Source organism: Canis lupus, chromosome 3, assembly GCF_048164855.1.
Source record: "Canis lupus baileyi chromosome 3, mCanLup2.hap1, whole genome shotgun sequence".
Classification (NCBI taxonomy): domain Eukaryota; kingdom Metazoa; phylum Chordata; class Mammalia; order Carnivora; family Canidae; genus Canis; species Canis lupus.
The window spans coordinates 36,064,063-36,083,970 of record NC_132840.1 but is presented as its reverse complement, the minus strand read 5'-3'; the positions used below and the strand labels follow the sequence as shown (position 1 = coordinate 36,083,970).

Below are 19,908 nucleotides of genomic sequence, written 5' to 3'. Positions count from 1 at the left end.
CATCTTTTACATATGTAAAGAACAAGATACACATAATTGCCATTTTAAACTCAACTCACTGCTATAAAAATTATTCAAATGAGATAATATATATGAAAGTGCTTGGTAAGCTTTGAGCTCTCTACAAACATTACCCTGTTGCAAATAACATTAACTCACAGCATCTCTGACTATATAGCATGTCACATATACACTTCATTCACTGTGTGAAAATCTTTCATATGCTAAAAGGCCAGTATCAAATCCTCATTCCAATTCTAGGCTGAATAGCCTGGCTTATTTATAATTTCTTCCTACAATCTTTGCTCAAATTCTCAATGCTTTTCATGTTTTGTGACTTCTCTTGGATCTATCCTTTATTCTCTCTTTGCTAACAAAGTGCTAACACTGTGCTAGCATGGTGATTTGACAAGTGAAACTCACTTTATGAAATACAACTCTGTGACAATAGAATATTTTATAAGTTGTGTCCTATTACAGTAAGTGACTTAAATACCCGCTACAGAGGGAAGTTAGGAAAGAACTTCTGTTTATGGAGCACCTACTCCAGTGCATATCTGTAGCGTGAACTTGCTTCTTTGTGTCTCCAAGCCTGTTTTTCTCACGTGTAAAGTAGGGGCTCACCATTAACCCTTCCTGCAGTGGTTTTCAAAGGTTAGGGTACTGGGGCACATTTGAAAACATGTGGGAGTGTTTTCAGCCCACAATGCCTGGGGGGATGTGGGTGGGGGACAAGAATATAAACATCCCCAAATACCTCAGAAGCAATCCCTCAACTAGAAATTGCCTTGCCACAAAATGTTGGTAGCACTGCCATTGAGAAACAGATAAAGAAACTCCTTACACATGACCCTCTGAGACACCAGTGAACACTAGATGGCAGAACAGGGAAGCTTCAGGATTCAGGAAAAAAAGTCCTCATTCAAAATCCACAAGATTCTCCTGCCCTGTTAAAATAATAACACTTTTAAATAATAATTTAAATAATTTTACATTTTAAATTTAAGTAAAAATTTAAATAATTTTAAAATAATAACAATTTAAAAAATAGAAACGATTTTAAAATTATTTCCTGTGTAAGTCTGCCCAAAGCAAACCTGAAATTCTCCTGCTATATGGGAAGCATCTTAAAATTTCAGATCAGCTCACCATCCAGGTGAGAGGACTTCTCTTAATGCCTTTAGAAACAGCGAGTTCATTTCCATTTTTGTCTGTGTTTCTGAAGAGTTACTTGACTTTAGTCAAATCAGTAAGTCATATTGCCAATTATAAGTTATATAAGATACTTCTTTGAATGTACCTATTTCTTATGCCAGCTCTGTATGAGCTCTGACAAAGTTCACATGGGCCAAAGTTGAAAGCACTTCACCTCCTGCCCTGCCTCTCATGTCTGTCCTCCCACTCCAGAGCTTCCTACTAGGGATCCACTTGCACCCAGAATATGCAACCTAAGGGTGCAGGGACTGAGTCTGTGATCTTATAGATCGTAGCCAGTGGATAAAATCTTTCTCCTTTCTACCCCCTGGCCTGCAAAGTGGGTAGTTCTGACACACAGCATGTCTTAATTCTTAAGAACCCACCCAGTCTTTGAATCTAGCAATCAATAGCTCTTTGCAACAATTAGCACTAGCATGTGCTGTTTCACTTTGGCTTTCCCACCATCCTTGCTTTGCTGTCCTTGTCCTTCACTCTCCTTCTCTGGGACTGTACTCCTCAATAAAATGAGGGCACGTAAACCCTCTGTTTTGAGCTCTGCTTTTGGGAGATCCAGAGTAAGACATAAGTGGAGAATTGAAACCATCATCTGGTTAATTCAGACTAAACTCTTGCAGAGATCAATTTGCATTAATTTACAAGACAAGGTGTTAAATACAGAAGAATGGTCATGCCAACTGACAAGTTAAAGTGAGCTGTCAATATTGTGGGATCATCATACCACATTTCTCTTATAAGCTCACTTTCGAGTTCTCTGGTATCTGTTTCACACAGTCTCTCAAGCCTCAATCTTTCATCCCCACTGCTATCTTCACCCAACAACATCTCTTCCAACTTAATTGGGAAAAGAGACACCATCAGATGGGCACTCTTTGATCATCTTATTACTAGATCAACAAGTCCATCTGTGCCTGCCATCATCTCCTTTCCTCCTATTCCATCTGGTAAAGTGTCCCTTCTATCGCCAGCCAATTCCTCAGTGAAGATCTAATTCCCTCTGGCCTTCTCTTCTCAGGGGCTTGGTTCCTTAGTCCTCTCCTTCTTCTTCTTTTTTTTTTTTACCCCCCGCCCCCGTTCTTTTTTTTTTTTTTTCAAGACTTTATTTATTTCAGAGAGAGAGTGTGTGAGCGCATGAGCAGGGGGAGGGGCAGAAGCAGAGTCAGAGGGAGAAGCAGACTCTGCTGAGCCTGGAGCCCCATGCAGGGCTTGATCCCAGGACGCTGAGATTATGACTTGAGCCCAACTCGGACACTTAACCAACTGAGCCACCCAGGTACCCCTATTCCCCTCCTTCTTGAAGCAATAATCCCTCTTGTTCTTTCCCACCTGAATTCAAAACACTTTCCTACCTTTAAAAGACCTCCCTTTACTGCATGCTGGCCTCGAGCTGGTTCTACACTTCTATACTTGCTTTCCCAGTCAAACTTCTCTGAAGAGAAAGCTATCTCAATTTTTTCACCTTCTATCTTTTCCTCAGCAAACTGTAATGAGGCTTCCACCTGCATCACTTCTCTGACACTGACCTTGTGGAAGTTACTAATGACTCAGTTACTCAATCCAATGATCATATTTTTCACGGCTTCATTTTAAGCCATCCTCAAGCAGCAATCAACACAACCAAGCAGTCTCTCCTTTAACCATTCCTTCCCCAGTTTCCTTTTAATGCCCTGTCCCCACCCCCACATGCTGCTATTTCTTTATTACATTTGTGTTGTACTCTTCCTCTTTCCCAAGGTGAATGTCATCAGTCCTTCCTCAAGACTTGATATAGGCCTGCCCCCTCCTCATTACATACTGAGACATTCTCATATAGATCCGTGATTCCAAAGTATGTCATTTGCAGGTGACTCAGAAATGTATATCATCAGCCAGACCTTTCTGCTTTATTTCCCACCTAGTGCTTACAATCTTATCTTAGAATTTCAAATGCATCTTATCTTAGAATTTCAAATGCACTGCAGGCTACTCTTTCTGCTCACAGGTCCTTTCCCTGAGCTCTAATAAAAACACCTTTTTGTACTAAAAAGAGAGAGAGAGAGAGAAAGAGAATTTCAAAAGCACTTCAGACTTACCATGTCCAAAAATCCAACTCTAGATTTCCACCCTATCTTCCACTCTGCCCAACCTGGTTGTTCTTCAGATTCCCTAGTTCAGTGATCAGTGTTCATGAAGTCATAGGAGCAGGAACAAAGTTAGGGGAGACATCCCTTAAGCAACCTATTGCTAAGCCTTGTCTCTTTGTATAGACTCTAAAATATTTTAATTCGTTTCTTTTATGTTAATTTTTTTTTTTTTTTTTTTTGAGATTTTCTTTAGGGATGCCTTGTTGGCTCATTCAGCTAAGTGTCTGCCTTGGGCTCAGGTCACAATCTTGGACTTCCTGCTCAGCAGGGGATCTGCTTCTCTCTCCTCTTTCTGCCCCTCCCACACTGGTGCTCATACTCTCTTTCTCTTTTGCTATCTCTCTTGCAAATAAATAAATAAAATCTTTTAAAAACTAAATATTTTATTTATTCATTTGAAAGACAGAGTCAGAGAGCATAAACAGGAGGAGTGCCAGAGGGAGAGGGAGAAGCAGACTCCCCAGGAGCAGGGAGCCCGATGTGGGACTCCATCCCAGGACCCCAGGACCATGACTTGAGCCAAAAGCAGATGTCCAACTGACTGAGCCACCCACATGCCCCTTTGTTAAATCTATTTTTAAATATTTTTTGAATCTGTCTACTTTGCCACTACCACTGCCATCACCCTCTATCAGTGTCTTTTGCCTGGGTTAATCCAATTTTTGTTTCCCCGGTAGCCAGAATGATGGTTTCAATCCCCAAATCTGATTGTGTCACCCTGTTGCTTAAATTTTTTAAACGGTGTCTATCTATTTTTAGAATAAAACAGGGAATCCCAAATCTAGTCTACAAACTTCACATGTGCTGGGCTCTATCTATCTCTCCAGTTTACTTTCTTTTACTTTGTGCCTCAATTCATTAGCTTTCTTTCAGTTCCTCCTATTGTTCACATGCTCTCCTACCACACTACCTTAGGCTATGCTTCCCCTCTGCCTAGAAAGCCCTTTCTCTAGTCAGTGTCTGCTTGGTCTTCAGGTGTAAGTTCAGGAATCATTCTCTTAATGCAAGCATTCTCTGACCTTCCAGCCATGTCAGATTCCTATTATTACACTCTAATGTATGTGTGCCCCAAGACACTAATAATGTAATGTTGAAGAGAATACGTCTAAAGAGTTTACAAGAGTTCAAATTAAAGCCTTGGATTTCAGGGCTGAAAGTGAGAACCCAATCCCTAGAAGGTAAATTATTTTAATTTTAGGCCCACTTTGGGGCACCTGGGTAGCTAAGTGGTCGAGCATCTGCTTTCAGCTCAGGACTTGATCCTGGATCCTGGGATTGAGTCCCACATTGGGCTTTCTGTGGGGACCCTGCTTCTCCCTCTGCCTATGTCTCTGACTCTCTCTGTGTCTCTCATGAATAAATAAATAAATAAGTAAATCTTAAAAAAAAAAAAAACCCACACACAATATTTTAGGTCTACTTTGATGGAGGTAGGAAATAAAAGGAAGGTCGGAGGAAATTTCCAGATGTCTGACTTGACTGGATGGAAAGAGATGCCTTGAAGGAGAATGGCAAATTTAGGAGTAGAAATAGGCTTCCTGGCCAACGAAAGTGTGAATGCCAGTTCACAGTGCATTTACATTTGCTCTTTGACTTAGCAGTTATACTTCTGAGACTCCATCCCAAAGGTGAACTGATGACAAAATTGCTGAAAGCCACCCAGTGTCAACAATAAGGGATTAAAGGAACCTCCTGTGCACCTTCGTATAATACAGTACCAAGCAGATGTCTAAAAAGAATAAAAATTTCTATGTCTTATAGTGGAGTTATCTTTAGAATATACTGATAAGTGTAAGAAGCAGGGAGGAAAAAGCATACATAGTATGTTACCATTTACCTAAGAAAGGGAGGAGAGGATTCAAATATATGTGCTAGTATTTGCTTATATTAAAAAAAAACAAAATGACAAACCATGGATATTTTGAATTGTTACCAATAAAGACTGTAATGCAGATCTGACTAAGTCTTCATCAGCCTACCGAGTTGCTCCAGATCAAAGATTAAGAGTTCTGGTTGGGTATTAATGGCCAGTGCTACGGCTACCATAACACACTGGTAGACTGGGGAGCCTGGAGGCTAAGAGGTCCAAGATCAAAGTTTGACAGTGTTCAGTTCCTGGTAAGAACTCCTTCTCAGCTTGCAGATGGCTGCCTTCTCCCTGAGTCCTCATGTGGACTTTCCTCTATATTTGTGAGGAGAGAGAGAGATTTCTCTCATCCTCTTCTTCTAAGGCCACTAGTCATATTATCAGGGCCCCATGGTCATGACTCAGTTGAACCCTAATTAGTGCCAAAGTCCTCATCTCCACACATTATCTCTCTTACTCTGTTCAGGCTGCTAGAACCAAAAACCACAGACTGGATGGCTTATAAACAACAGAAATTCACGTTTTTTTTCTCACAGTTCTGGAGGCTGGGAGCCTGAGATCAGCATGCCAGCATGGTTGGATAAGGGCCCTCTTCTGGGTCATAGACCTCATGCTGTGTCCTCAGATGGCAGAAAGGGCTGGGAAACTCTGTTTTCTCTCTTTTAAAAGAATAGAAATTGCATTTGTGTGAGTTCCACCTTCGTTACCCAAGGACCTCCCCTTCATGACATAAGCACCTCCCAAAGGCCCTAACTACTACCATCACATCGGGCATTAGTATTTTAATGGATGGATTTGGTGGGGACACAAATACTCAGACCATAGCACCACCACCTTAGGAGTGAGAGCTTCAATATGTAACTGGTGGGTGAGGGACACATTCAATCCATAACATGCATTCACTGTGTTTGTCGTTGGCTTGGGGTCGCCTGGAAAGAATAAGGTTTCAGCTAAATCAAAGTGACTCTGAAGCCACCGAACATGGAAAGGTGCAAGATGCATCAATTTGTCTTTTGCTTTGGAGGAGATGTTCTGGGATGTACCTGCCCACTGGAGCTTTAAAAACTTTACTGAAATGACAGCTCCCTGGATGATCACAGGATGTATTGTCTACTTACTAGAGTACATGCATGTGTTTTATCAAGGCTTCCAGTGTGCTAGTCAATTCTGGCTCATCCTGCCAAATCAGAATGATGCTGTCACTGTAATGAATTAATGTGATATTTTGGGGAACATCCAGAAGTTCAGATCTCTTTGGACTGTATTAATGTCAGATAGCCTAACATAGCACAATGACAAAACTGTGAATGTATATTATTGTCCATTTCATGTGAACTGATCCTGGTCTTTTTTTTTTTTTTTTAAGATTTTATTTATTTATTCATGAGAGACACACACAGAGAGAGAGAGAGAGAGAGAGAGAGAGAGAGAGGCAGAGGGAAGTAGGCTCCATGCAGGGAGCCTGACGCGGGACTCGATCCCAGGTCTCCAGGATCATGCCCTGGGCTGAAGGCGGCGCTAAACCACTGGGCCAGCAGGGCTGCCCTGATCCTGGTCTTTTATCTTTTTTTTTCTTTTTAAGGAGAGAGAGGCAGAGGCAGAGAGGCAGAGACATAGGCAGAGGGAGAAGCAGACTCCCTGTGGGGAGCCTGATGTGAGACTCGATCCTGGCACCCTGGGATCACACCCCAAGCTCAAGACAGACACTCAACCACTGAGCCACCCACACGTCCCTCTGGTCCTCTATCTTGATTGGGATAGAAAATAATATATTCTTTATGTTAATGGCCATACACCATGTATCTAAGGCCAGAATTAATCAACTCTAAGTAAGATATCATGTTTAGGGGGCGCCTGGGTGGCTCAGTCAGCTGAGTGTCTGACTCTTGATCTCAGCTCATGTCTTGATCTTGGGGTTGTCAGTTTGGGCCCCACATTGGGCTCCACACAGACTTTTTTTTTGGAGTCTACCAAAAAAAAAAGAAAAAAAAAAAAAAGAAAAAGAAGATACCATGTTTAGCATGTTAGCTGAAATTGGGGATATTACTTGGTTGAGCCTGCATTGGTCTACTGTCATTCTCCAGAATCTAGCACCTGGTTTCTACAGAGGCTAGACTGGCTGGATACAGGGAAATATGGTTGTGGCCACCATCCCTGCCTCCTTGAGATCCTTAAGGCTGATACTAATCCATTCCATACTCCTTTAGATACAATGTTGTTTGTATCTTGATTAGGGATGAGGATAGGGCAGTTTCAGAGGTTTTTACTTGGCCTAGTTACTACCATATTTCTTACCTCTACAGACCAAGGGTTACTCCAAATACCAAGTAATTCTATCTCAATTATACAGTCAGGAATTGGAGAAAAAAGCCACAGGGTCAGTGCAAATACCTAATATATTGATTTTAAGCCATACTTTGGCCACAAACCTACTTATTGCCTGGTTTACTTTTGCATCCACTCTGCAGAGGTTTACAATGACCCTGAGTTTCTAGGTATTTGTATTTGTTGACGTTTTTCAGGGAAACAAAATAATAGTGTGTGTGTGTGTGTGTGTGCATGTGAAAAGAAAGAGATTTTTTTAAAAAAAGATTTATTTATTTATTTATTCATGAGAGACACAGACTGAGAGAGAGGCAGAGACACAGACGAGGGAGAAGCAGGCTCCTTGCAGGGAGCCCGATGCAGGACTCGATCCCGGGATGCAGGATCAGACCTGAACCAAAGACTGGTGCCCAACCACTGAGCCACCCAGGCGTCCCAAAAGAAAGAGATTTTAACAAACTGGCTCATGTGATTATAGCAACAGGCACATCTGCAAGGAAGACTGGCAGGCTGGAGGCCCAGGGAACAGTTGCTATTGTAGCTCAAGTCCACAGGCAGCCTGGGGGAAGAATTCCTTTTTCCTAAAGATGACTTCAGTCTTCATTCTTAAGCTCTTCAACTGATTGAATGAGGACTACTCGGAATTATGGAGGGTAATCTGCTGGACTCAAAGTCTACTAATTTAAATGTTAGGCCACACCTGAAAAATGTCTTCACCACACCATAGACTGGTAGTACACCAAACATCTAGGCACTATAGCTTAGCCAAGTTGACACATGAAATTAACCCTCACAGTATCAATGTCAAATATTAGACACTGTTCCAGTAGTTTTCAAAATGTATTGGTATTTCTCTTCCCCCAGTTTACAGTCACCCAAGCCAATGGCCATTCATCCCTTGGGAAAGAACAAGGAGAAATGAGTACATATTTGCTGGGGTGTTTCAGGGTCCTTCTTCCTGGAGACAAACCACCTCTTTATTTAGTGGTGTCCTACTTATTAATTTATTACCCCTCAGCTCCAAATTTACCCTTCAGTACTTACTCTATGATAATGGATGAAATTCTTTTAAGTACTTATCCTTTACAGTGAGCAACATGCTAAGCTTTCTCAATGTCAGGGGCTAGAGGAATATTACAGGAAGAAGGAGCTACGGGATGCCTGGGTGGTTCAGCAGTTTAGCACCTGTCTTGAGCCCAGGGCATGATCCTGGAGTCCCAGGATCGAGTCCCACATCAGGCTCCCTGGGAGGAGCCTGCTTCTCCCTCTGCCTGTGTCTCTGCCTCTCTCTCTCTCTGTGTCTCTCATGAATAAATAAATAAAATCTTTTTTTTTTTTTTTTTTTTTTTAAAGAGCTTCTTCCACTCATTCTGGCTGCTGTGCTGTCAACAAGTGATGTGGTCGGTGGTGCTGACCCAGTCTTGCTCCCAGAATGTTCCAAGGAATGCTCCAAGCTTAGCCCAACAATCTTCCCAGGGCCTTCTCGATACAGATATTGTGCCCTCCAAGCCTCTAGCCAGCACCAGCATCCCACCTCTTTCTGCTGGTCTCTACCTCTCCTCTAGACATACCTGACAGCGATGTGGCTTTACTGACATAGACATTGTGCTCTCCAGGCATCCCATTTGCACTGGCCACTGCAGGCAACCATCCTCTATGATTGTCTCCCTGCTAGTCCAGAAACTAGACCAGCTCTGGCCTAAGAAGCCAGCACACATCTTTGCCATTTAGTGGGTTGCAACCATGCCTTCTCTGACAAAGTCTGAACCCCAGCCATTGGAGGAAAACACCCTCAATAGAAGTTTGTCCTTCCTTGGGCATTTTCCCTTCAGCCCTAGAGTACCTTTGTATCCTATACTTATTCTTTGATCATAGCCTAACTATTCTTAATATTGTACTTACCCTTTTTAAATCATAGTGTGAAAAAAATAATAAAAAGTAAAAAAAAAAATCATAGTGTGGTTTCTGTCTCTTGATTGGACCCAGACTGACAGAGGATGAGAATGGCCCCAGAAAGTTAGGATTTGGGAATCAGATTGGTCATTCCCTGGTCCTGAGTGCAGTGCTGAGCACATTGCTGATGGGAAGTGGGTGGCTCACAACTCATTGCATACAATGAGATCACAATTAATCAAGCTGTGGTTGATTGTGATGAACTGCTAGATGAAGCAAGTGCCTTAGAAACTTAAGTGGCTATGATGTTTGACAATTACTGAAGCATTTAAGGACTGTCCTTTGGGACAGATCCTTTTGAAAGTATTTCTGCACTTACAGAGAAAAGAAAAAAGATACACTGAAGCCCATTAATTTTTAGCTCCCTTATGGAAGTAGCTTTCTCTGTATACTGTGCACAGCCACAGGTTGTGACTTGCTTATGCCTAGTGACTGTAGACCATCTCTGATCTGAAAAGTCAGAGAATTTTTCACTATCCAGTGAACTGCAACTCTGCTTTCTCCAGTGAGGTCTGAACTCCTGTATATGTTTGTCCCTGCCTTGCTTACTCTTTCTCTGCTCCAAGGTCTATATATATCTTATAGTTACTTTTCTATCATTTTTTTTACATGGAACTTCCCTTGTTTAAATCACTGTGTAGTTTCTATCTTATGACTTGCACCTATACTAAAATGGACTCCAGGGACACCTGGGTGGGTCAGCGGTTGAGTGTCTGCCTTTGGCTCAGGTCATGATCCTGGAGTCCTGGGATCGAGTCCCATATCAGGCTCCCCACAGGGAACCTGCTTCTCCCTCTGCCTATGTCTCTGCCTCTCTCTGTGTGTCTTACATGAATAAATAAATAAATTATTTTAAAAAATAAAAAATAAGATAAAATGGACCCAAATTTTGTACCTGGCACAGGTCTAGAAACTGAACAAGGAATCATGAATTTTTATTAAGAAAACTTTCTGCAGTCCTCTGTTTATCCATTCTTTCTTTCTTTTTTATTATTATTATTTTAAAGATTTTGTTTGTTTGTTTGTTTGTTTGTTTGTTTATTTATAGAAAGATAGTGTGTGAGCAGGGAGAGGACCAGAGGAAGAGGGAGAGAGAGAATCTCAAGCATATTCTATGTTGAGTGCAGAGCTTGATCTCATGACCCTGAGACCATGACCTGATATGAAATCAAAAGTTGAATGCTAAACCAACTCAGCCACCCAGGTGCTCCATATCCATTCTTGCTTTCTTTTGATTGGAGACATAAAGCAGCCTTTTTTTTTTTTGCCTATTGATATTGCGCTAGGGACACTGTGATCTACTAACCATCTCTACAACCCTGCAGGCCAAGGGTTTGGCCCATCATTACGATCATTGTGAACCATTGGCTTCTGGTAGTTAAATACTACTACTTGTCTTCAAGAGAGCCACCACTAGACTTCTTAGTGATGCTGATGCTTCTCACTGACCTATACCTGATGGCCTTGGTAAATTGCATGATCCATGGGACTTCCATGGAACAAAATCCTCTGATGGGTTTTTCAGCCTCACATGATAGGTCTACTCAAGTGTGCTCATTGCCTGAACTTTGCATTCTTTCTGCTCATTGAATTACAAAAATTCAAGCATTTCAACTTAGTTCAGCATAAGCCACCGCTTTCCTCTGCCAGTGTTGCATTGAATTTGTACTGTCCGTTGAGTGTCTTGGAAGGGTACTCAACCCAGTATCTCAAGAGAGTTCCCCCAAATCAATAAACTCTACTTTATTCAGTCTTAAGTTTCAGCCCCTTTGATAAGATATTCTCAAGATCCAGTCACTCAGGTACGCCTTGGTTCCATGTGGAAAATCTGATTCTCACAGCTCCTGTGGTGTATAGGCCCTGTTCTCCCTTATCAGGCTCAACATGAACGTGGCTGTCACTCCTATTAACTTGGTGGTTTGGGCCCAGTTGCACTGTGGAGGAAAGGTGTCTAGAATATCTTCCTCTATGAAGACAGTATTACTCATAATGAGGAGAAGTAGGCTACCTTTGCAGGCTCTGAGGATTTAGGTAAGTCTGTAGAACAAAAATCTTCAAGAAATATGCAGATATCCTTATTTCATGTGTCAGGATTCCCAGGTTTCCCAACCAGGGCCCTGACAGTGGCATAATAGATCTTCTTGCATTATGTATTCAATTGTTTTTGAAGCTAGGAAATCTATTCAATTCTGAGTTTAGTTTTTAGCTTTTTCTGCTTCTCATTACAAGAGAAAAGGGGTCTCTAGGATACCAAAGATGCTCTTTGGCCTTCACAGCTAATTTTCTTTTTTTTTTTTTTTTTTTTTTTTTTTTTTTTTAATTTTTATTTATTTATGATAGTCACACACACACAGAGAGAAGCAGAGACATAGGCAGAAGGAGAAGCAGGCTCCATGCACCGGGAACCCGATGTGGGATTCGATCCCGGGTCTCCAGGATCACGCCCTGGGCCAAAGGCAGGCGCTAAACCGCCGCGCCACCCAGGGATCCCCACAGCTAATTTTCTATTGTTAATTGCCCTCAGCTTTTCATCATCCCCTGTAAGACGATCTGTAGGATACAACTTCATAGCAAATCGCTAATTCCATTGTGCTTGCATGTCCTGGCCTCCCAATCCCAAGCCTCAGACCAGTTTTGCAACTTGTACATTGCAAAGAGGAGGGGTTTAGATTCTATCACCCTTCCTCCTGCTTAGATGCGATCAAATGATCTAGAGGTCAGATGACAAAGCCTAGGAAAAATTTAGACAACCTCTCAAGCTTTTTCAGACAAAGATTTTTATTGGCTTACATGAGCTCTCAGTCTTGTGTTTTTTTGTCTTTCATTCTTTTTGTTTCGAAGTATCTATTTACCTGATACAGAATAATACATTTATTTTTCTCTTTTGTCTATACATTTTAGAAATTCGAGCATTTCAATTAGTTACCAAACGTGAAACAGTACTGAATTATAAAACAGTTACCATGAACGGAGCATTTTATTTCAATGTACATTCTATATTTATCTGTGCCAGAACACTATAAAACCAAGCTAACTCTTCTTATTTTACAGATCAGGAAATTTAAGGACAGGGAGCTGAGGTAACTTGGCCATGATCACACATGCTAGCAAGTACTACAGCCTATCTGACTCCACACTCGCAATATCAAGTGTAATCAAGTGAATCATTTAGGTAAGTGTAATCAAGTGAATCATTTAGGTAATTCAGGGAAGACATGCACTTTCCTCCAAAATTAAAACCTCAAACACATGCCTATTAAGGGTTAAGAAACTTCCTCAGACATTAGCCCTAATATTTTGTTCTGAGTTTCCTTCCCTACTTTAAGAGAGAGTTTCTGTATCAAATGCTGGAATCTGAGTAACTACTAATTATCCTAGGAGGATGACTAGAAAGAATGTCCAAGGGCATACATAAACTTTAACATGTGACTACCCTGGGATAGTTTTCTCCATTCCAACCCAAAGTTTAGGGCATCAGACAAAATACCTTGCCCAGATTCAACTACAAAATAATGCCTTCTTTATTACTATCATACTAGCTGAATTAAAAACAATGGGAAATTGAGTTTAAATAATATTATAAAAAAGGGAAGACCTTTTATTTTATTAAGGTAAACAGGCTTAGCATTCTTATAAGAGACTGAGAGACAACAAAAGCTCTTTATGCAAACTTTCCTTCTTGTTACTATGGGACTACCTTTTTTTTTTTTTTTAAGATTTATTTATCTATTCATGAGAGAGAGAGAGAGAGAGAAGTAGGCTCCCTATGGGGAGCCCTATGTGGGACTTGATCCTGGTATCAGGCCCTGAGCCAAAGGCAGAAGCTCAACCCCTGAGCCACCCAGGTGTCCTGGGACTACTTTTAATATTATTATCCTTTCCTAGTTAAGTGGCTAGGATTCCAGGTCTCCAGGCATTCGCCTGTTTCCCTGGGCTCCTCGATGTAGTTTTCATCTTGGTGGTCCTGCTGCTTTGGCCCTTGGTGGGCTTATTCCTGAAGTGCTGCTTCATCCCTTCCTGGTGTCAGTGGCCATGGCCAGGAATGAAAAGGGTCTCTCCTTTCAGCAGTTATGGCTTTCTATTTGGCTCACAAAGAGCTTTATGAGTTTTTTTCCTGTTGGCTGGGATGAAACACATTTGATAGTAAGTCCTACTTGAAACAATACCTCTTATGGAAAGATCAACTTCAGCCCCAAATTGATTCATGTGTCTTAATTCTTTCCTACCTGAAGCTGATTTTACCCCCATGAAATTAGGGATGATCTCTTTCTTTCTTTCTTTCTTTCTTTCTTTCTTTCTTTCTTTCTTTCTTTCTTTCTTTCTTTCTTTCTTTCTCTTTCTTTCTCTCTCCTTCCTTCCTTCCTTCCTTCCTTCCTTCCTTCCTTCCTTCCTTCCTTCCTTCCTCTTTCTTCCTCTTACTTTTGAGGCTTAAACACCCGCATGCTAGATTCCACATAATCACATTTACAGTTTACTGCATGCTTTCTTGGGAGGCTTAGGACCCACAGTGAATATCTGTGAGCATCTTGAGGAGAATTTTTATTCCTAGGACTTAACAGGAGTCAATATTCAATTGATGTTTATTTGAATGAATAGCTACATTGGTGAGACAAACTATTAAGTAAGCATAACAGTTATGTCACATAAGAAAAGTTGTGTAGTGCAGTATTTATGTATTTAAAAATACCTATGTAATATGTTTGCATGTATTTTTTAGATATTATGGTTTGTTCATTGGGATATATAATTTTTATTGAAGTATAATTAATATACAATGTTAGGTTAGTTTCAGGTTCAAAAAAATGATTCAACAAATCTCTGCATTACTCAGTGCTCAGCACAATAAATGTAGTCATCATCTGACACCAGACCACATTATCGCAATCTTAATGAGATCTAGCCGTTTACAACAACATGGATGGACCAAGAGGATATTACACTAAGTGAAGTAAGTCAGGCAGAAAAAGGCAAATACCATATGATTTCACTCATATATGGAATTTAAGAAACAAGACAAATGAACAAAGGAAAAAAAGAGACAAACCACAATAAAAACAGACTTAAGTACAGAGAACAAACTGGTGGTTACCAGAGGGGAGGGGGGTGGGGGATGGGTGAACTAGATAAAGGGGATTAAGAGGTACAAACTTCAGTTACAAAATAGATAAGTCAAATTGAACTCCAATAAAAATAAACAAACAAATAAATAAAAACAACAAAATAAATAAGTCATGGAGATGAAAACTACAGCACTGAGACATAGACTTTTTAACACAGTATGACTGTACCTTTGTTTTGAAACACCTCTTATTGAAGAATGAGACCCAGACTTACATTAATAAAATGATGGAAGCACTTAGGCCAAGGAAGGATGCATCTGTCTATATCCACACCTCTCACTTTATCTCTAGTTACCTGTATCCTCTTAATGTAATGTAATGTCTTAATGTAATGTCTTCTTATATTTGTCTCAACACTTTTTCTTCATGTTTTTACTATTAGTAATGATAAAGAGTAATGTAGACAGTTTAGGAATTCATTATTAATATATCTCCTGAAACACTCATGGAATTTATTAGGTGTTCCACACTTAGGCCTTCCATTCATTTTGTAACTGCATGGTGAACCATGACCATCCTGCTACACAGAGTCAGGGGGCTTCACAGAGACGCACATGAATGGAGATTCTGAAATCATGCAGCCACACATAGTGGCCCTAATATTACATACATTCCCAAATGTTTTACAGGAATAGTTCTCTGTCTTCTTTGGAAATACCAGAGCAGACCTCTGAACTCACATTCCTATCAAGTCCTAGCATTGAACGAGGAGTCTGCTAAACTCTAGCAGACTTTGAAGAACTTTGATCACTTTAATAGTATAAATAACATAATAATAGTATATCTTCTCAGAATATTTTAAAGATTATTTTTCAACAGAGTCACTTCAAGGGCACCTGGGTGACTCAGTCTGTTGAGCGTCTGACTCCTGATTTCGGGTCAGGTCATGATCTCAGAGTCATGAGATTGAGCCCTGAGTGGGGGCTGAGCATGGAGCCTGATTGAGATTCTCTCTCCTTCTGTCCCTCCCCCACTTCGTGCTTTCTCTGTCTCTAATAAATACATAAATCTTAAAAAAAAAAAAAAAGAATCATTTCAGTCTTCAAAGGATTTCCACATTCATTATCCCATTGTATTCCCATACCAACCTGGGTATAACATCTGCGATTCTCAGTGTATCAAATCTGGAATTGAGGTTTCGGGAGACACAGCAACTTGACCAAAAAGTCACATAACCACTTAGCGACACACTTGGGATTCAAAATGCTGAATATAAATGCTATAATTTTTCCATTATTTACTTTTTTAAAAAAGTCAGGAATATCTTGCCTATGCCAGAAGAAATTCAATGACCTCATAGGTGTGTATAAAATTAAAGCAGGTATGGGATACCTGGGCAGCTCATTTGGTTAAGCAACCAACTCTTGGTTTCAGCTCAGGTCATGATCTCAGGGTTGTAAGGTCTAACCCCTCATCCAGCCATATGTCAGGCTCTATGCTCAGGGGATGGTCTGCTTGAGATTCTTTCCTCCTCTGCATCCCCCAACCCCCACCACTCATGCACATCTCAAATAAATAAATAAATAAATAAATAAATAAATAAATAAAATATTTAAAAAAATCAAAGGAGATATAACAATATTACATAAAAGCTCAAAAGAGCAAAAACCACCCACAGACATCAGAAGAGAAATTTTATTTTATTGTATGTTAAATTTTTTAAAAAATTATTATAGTTGGTTTGTTGACTCATTTATTAATTCAGTATACATTTCTGGGGTGCTGTCATTGACAAGGCATTGAACTAATACTATGGGAACTGTAAAAATGAGTAGAGCACAATTACTGACCTCCTGAAATATATCATCTCTAAGCACACAAATAACTGTAATAACTGGTGGAATGTTACAAATGCCATACCAGACAGGTGAGTATAGAGTTATGAGAAATTAGCAGAGGCAATATAATTTTCATTTTTCTCTACATTACATACATATTACTCTTACAATAATAATTTTTAAGGATTCACTTAAATTTTTTTAATTTTTATTTATTTATGATAGCCACACACAGAGAGAGAGAGGCAGAGACACAGGCAGAGGGAGAAGCAGGCTCCATGCACTGGGAGCCCGACGTGGGATTCGACCCTGGGTCTCCAGGATCGCGCCCTGGCCAAAGGCAGGCGCTAAACCGCTGCGCCACCCAGGGATCCCAGATTCATTTAATTTTTAAAGAAAAATTTAAGGGACGCCTGGGTGGCTCAGCAGTTTGGCGCCTGCTTTTGGCCCAGGGAGTGATCCCAGAGACCAGGGATCGATTCCCACGCCAGGCTCCCTGCATGGAGCCTGCTTCTCCCTCTGCCTGTGTCTCTGCCTCTCTCTCTCTCTCTGTGTGTTTCTCATGAATAAATAAATAAATAAATCTTAACAAATATATGCATATCCTATTGAACATCATAGCTTAGCCTTGTCTAACTTCAACATGCTCAGACTCTTACACTAGCCTACAACTGGACATAATCATCTAACATAAAGCTTATTTCATAAATAAGGTGTTTATAATAAACTATTGAATATCTCATGTAATTTATTGAATTCTATACAGAAAGGAAAACTAGTATGGTTGTAAGAGTATTGAGTATTCATCCTTGTGATCCCGGGGTTGATTGGAAGCTGTGGCTCACCACTCCTGCCCAGCATCATAAGAAAGCATCGTACTATGTGCAGCTAGCCCAGGAAAAGATCAAAATTCAAAATCTGAAGTATGCTTTTACGGAATGCATATCACTTTCATCTCATCATGAAGTTGAAAAATCATAAGTTGAACCATTGTAAGTTGGGACTGTCTATCTATAAACCAACCAACTTTTTCTTTGTCCCGTGAATTACCAGAAGAAGGAAAAATAGCTGCCTTTTCCAGGAAAGTTCCAAGGAAATGATATCACCTGAGGAAAAATAGGTTTCAATTAGATGAGCAAATTGAAGAATTTTTAGGGCTGGGTGGAGGGCATCTTGACTATCATCTTGTACAATCCCCCATTTTAAAGTCAAAGAAACTGAGGCACAGATTAATGAAGATACTTGCCCAAGATCAGGTAATGATTTGGAGCAGAGAAAGAACTAATACTCATGTCTCCAGACTCCATACTGCTTTCGCTGATGACTGGTAATACGTAGAATACTGTCTGAGACATGAACAGTGTTAGATTATCTTCATTGGATATCCACAGTTGTGCCTTACATAAAATTCACTAATTATTTACTGAATAAATAAATTAAATTAGTAATATGCTATTTAGTGTAATAAAATTACAAAACATACTTATTTGTCCACATAACATCCTGAATACATAATAGATATTTTTAAGTTTATGTGTCTAAACCTGAGCTCCTGATCTTCCCTCCACAGGTATGCTTCACTCTGTCTTTCTCCTTTCTGTTGAAAGCAACTTTATCTATCCAGTTACTCAGGCTAAACACCTCAGAGTCATTATTGATGTCTCTCTTTTTCTCCCACCTCTTATCCATTTTGTCAACAAATCCGATTGGTTCTACCTTCGAAATATCTCCAGAACCTGATCTCTCTCACCACCTTCTCCACTCCATCATTACCACCTTAAATCAGTCCACACTGTTCCCCTCTCAGAATACTTGTAATGGTCTCCAAAGGTCTGCTTCTACCTTTGTCCACACCCAGTCTAGTCTCAAACAGCCATGATGATTCTTTTAAAACTTAAGTCAGGTCGCCACTCCTCTGGTCCCAGCTCTAAAAGTGAGTTTCTTTCATTTTACTTCTTGTAAAGGCTAAAATCCCTTCAAATGTTTTTAGCAGCCTCATTTGTAATAACTAAGAAATAGAAGCAACCCAAATGTCACCAAATGGGTACATAAACAACAGTGTATGCATTTGTAAGGGCTACTTCAACAGATTACTAAAAACTGGGTGGCATAAAACAACAAAAATGTGTTCTCTCACAGTTCTGGAGGCCAGAAATCCAAAATCCAGCTTGACTGCACTCCCTGTGAGGGCTTTTGGAGAGAATCCCTTCTTGGACTCTTCCAGCTTCTGGTGGCTGCCCCAGTGTTTTCTGTCTGCATCAATGTCATCTCTGCCTCCACCCTCACAGGGTCTTTTCTTGCATGTCACCCATGTTTTCTCTTCTGTGTCTGAGAAGGAGACTTGTCATTGGATTCAGGTCCCACCTGCATAATTCAGAATGATCTCATCTCAAGATCCTTAATTACATCTGCAGAGACCCTTCTTCCAAATAAGATCACATTCACAAGTTCTGACAATTAGGACATAAACAGGGAGGCTCAGTGGTTGAACGTCTCCCTTCGGATCAGGTCGTGATCCTGGGGTCCTGGGATCCAGTCCCACATTGGGGTCCATGCATGGAACCTGCTTCTCCCTCTGGCTATGTCTCTGCTTCTCTCTGTGTCTCTCATGAATAAATAAATAAAATATTTTTAAAAATTAGGATATCAACATATCTTTTTATAGGTGACCATTCCAGTCCACTATACTCAGTAAAGATGTCTTAGTTCTACTTTGCCTTCATTATGGGCTCCCTCACATTCTCCATCCTTTTTTTTTTTTTTTTTTTTCCAGGTTAAAAGTTGTCTTGTAGATGCATGTTCTGGGAAGGCAGTGCCTATGCAGGCCTAAGTGCAGAAGATGACTAAGAACGATCTGAGGGTGAGATGTTCATATGGCCATAGCCATTCATGTGGTCCAAAGGCAAGGTGGCACTGGCAACTGTTTTGGAGCTGGGAAACCTACGTAAGTTAAATTTTCAGAATAGTTATTAAAACTGCCTGTTGGCCAAACATCAAATAGATAAATTTAATTAATGATAACAATCTGGAAAATTGAAGAAATTCTTCCATTTCTCCCTCTTTCCCTCCAAACCATACAGAGCAGTTCCCTTCCTTAGTTCATTTTCTCCTACTTTGGCTATCTTTTTATAGTTTAAGTCTCTACTGTGGCATAACATACAAGCAGGGAAGTATAAAACTTTTATGTCCATATATTGATTTTGTACTATCAAATTTTATATATGTTTATGCTCATGTAAGCACCACCCAAATCAAGCACCCAGAAAGCTTTCACGTACCTCTGCCCAGTCAATAACCTCTCCCCAAAGGTGACCACTATTCTGAGTTGTAGCACCATAGAATAGGTGCCTGTTTTCATACTCTTATAAAGCAATATGGTATGCATTCTCATATCAGTTCTTTTTTTTTAAACATTATGTTTGAGAGATTCCATGCTCCTCAGTGTAGAGGCGGTTCATTCCTTTTCAACACTGCATATTATCCTACTGTGTAATACATAATATAGTCATTCTGTTTTGGATGGTTGC

General features: G+C 40.3%; 1 long non-coding RNA gene across 1 annotated transcript; it reads right to left on the bottom strand.

Annotated features, from left to right (window-relative positions):
- Window positions 1-44: 44 nt before the first annotated feature.
- LOC140624707 (uncharacterized) lies at window positions 45-9,587 on the bottom strand. Its single transcript, XR_012024177.1, has 3 exons — window positions 9,433-9,587; window positions 5,740-5,864; window positions 45-947 (listed from the first exon to the last, which is right to left on the bottom strand). It is a non-coding gene; the product is annotated as an uncharacterized lncRNA (long non-coding RNA).
- Between the last annotated feature and the right edge of the window lie 10,321 nt (window positions 9,588-19,908).